The sequence below is a fragment of the Sinocyclocheilus anshuiensis genome, unplaced genomic scaffold, assembly GCF_001515605.1.
Source record: "Sinocyclocheilus anshuiensis isolate Anshui unplaced genomic scaffold, SAMN03320099.WGS_v1.1 scaffold1163, whole genome shotgun sequence".
Classification (NCBI taxonomy): Eukaryota; Metazoa; Chordata; class Actinopteri; order Cypriniformes; family Cyprinidae; genus Sinocyclocheilus; species Sinocyclocheilus anshuiensis.
The window spans coordinates 761,807-763,931 of record NW_015544295.1 but is presented as its reverse complement, the minus strand read 5'-3'; the positions used below and the strand labels follow the sequence as shown (position 1 = coordinate 763,931).

Below are 2,125 nucleotides of genomic sequence, written 5' to 3'. Positions count from 1 at the left end.
GCCATGTCGTGAAGGCGCTGTGTGCTTCGTTGTGAACGCGAAACTACTTTGTTTGGCCTCCCAAAAGAGGACGATATAGCTTCGTCATGCCTGGAGCTGATCCGTGCTGGTCGCTGAGGAAATACATCAACTTCGCGCTGTGGATCACCGGATCGACTTTCACCGTGGACGAAGCGGAGTCCAGCCCGGGGTCGTCACATGTGGATGCATGGCATCACAATATGGTGAAGGACGTAACATTTCCGTCACACGCTTGAGGAATTCGGCCAATCACAACGCACTGGATAGCTGGCCAATCAGAGCACACCTCGCTTTTCAGACCGATGAGCTTTGTAAAAATCGACACGTTTCAGAAAGGCAGGGCATAGAGGAGAAACAATAATGTACAGTATGTGGAAAATAATGTGTTTTTTGAACCTTAAACCGCATAAACACATTTCATTACACCAAATACACAAAATACTGTTCTTTTTAGCAGCATCATATGACCCCTTTAAAACTTTCTTAATGCATCGCCATTATCTTAAACACCAGGAGTGTGATAGCAGGAAGTGAAGTGTCATGCGTCACCTGCAGCATCTGGCTGCTATGCCCTCTCTCTCCTTATACGGCCGGATGACTCCATCCTCACGGATGAAACGAGGAGGACGTAAACTCTCCACATCCTGAGACGTCTCCGCAGATCTGCATTCAAACCAGGCCAGAAAACAAATCACAATCACGGACTAACAAAGACTCTTTCCTAAACAATGCACACAGAGACATATTCAGAGACCTTTTGATGCCTTGGAAGGTGCTGCTGGCCAAGTCAACGATGCCCCCTGTTGGTCTGGTCAGAGCTCCGACCAAACCTTTGCCCACACCCTTAAAGAAACCCGCCGCTCCTTCCTTCTGAGCTCCTACAGCTACACACACGCACATGAGATGCCTATTAAACTGAACACACAGGAAAGCTGGATTCTTGACAGCGAAATACTGCCGGATAACTGAACATCTTTACCTTTAATGGGTTTAGTCACGATGCCTGTGATGCCGCTCACAAACCCCTGTGTGATGAGGAGAAGAGTTCATATTTACAGACTGACTTCCCACGAAAAACAAACAAAACTACTCTACTGAATGCAAAATATGCACTATAGACTTGTCAGATGTCAATCAATTAAACATTTTTACTAAATTAATTACATGATAAGCTGATCAATTACCTGAATTAACCATAATTAATCATATTATCATGACAATATTGTGGAAAAGCATTGAATTGACATAAAAAAAAATTGGCTTTAATAGTTTTATTTTCCTGGAATACAACCTCTATTGTTATAATTCTTTTTTTTGTGTATCTTATGTATATGGGCAGATCTCGGGCTCTGCTGTAAATAGTTATAAGATAGTTATATCTAAAATGTTTAATGAAGAAAGAATAAAAGAAAAGTGGCTATAGAAGTAAATGTATAGTTTTTTTTTTTTTTTGAAGAAAATAGTTGCTCCAAAGGTGGAAAAACATTATGTATCCTCTTAAGACCCGAGAAAAAAGTTTTAGGAAAAAGTTAGTTTTTCCATGTCTTTACATTGTTTAGAGCATTAAAAATAATGTAAAAAAATATATATATTAAAAAAAGATATTTAATTCATAAGTTATGCTATGTTCTTGGTAGAGGACATCGGGACTCAATTTCTTTAAAAAAATAAAAAGACATGAATGAACATGCAATTGATTTTTTAAATCACCAATACATTTTTAGTTTTCAAGATTTCTTTTTTTTTTATCAAACTTTGTATAAAGATGATTCTCAACTATGTTATAACAGAATGATTCAATATACTATTTTTCTTTCTGCAAAATGTGTGTAAATGGCCATAAACAGGTTTTCTCATTATATACAATGTATCTATAAACTAAATCTAATTTGCATATTAATGTGTTTTTGGGGCAACATGTAATGAAAAAAGAAGTGTAATAATGGGAGTAATAATTGACAAGATTTTCATAATAACATATAATATTTAATAGAATATAGAAATATAATTTCTTTCTCTGTTCATTTGTTATGTCTCCCAAAATGCGTAATAAACATGCTTTTAGTCCCGGTGTCCTCATATGAGGACATGAAATCAGCGTCCT

The 2,125-nt window shown here is 37.1% G+C and overlaps 1 pseudogene; it reads right to left on the bottom strand.

The window, feature by feature from the left end:
* Positions 1 to 2,125, bottom strand: part of LOC107698075 (vacuolar protein sorting-associated protein 13A-like) — a 21,397-nt pseudogene that overhangs the window by 9,467 nt on the left and 9,805 nt on the right.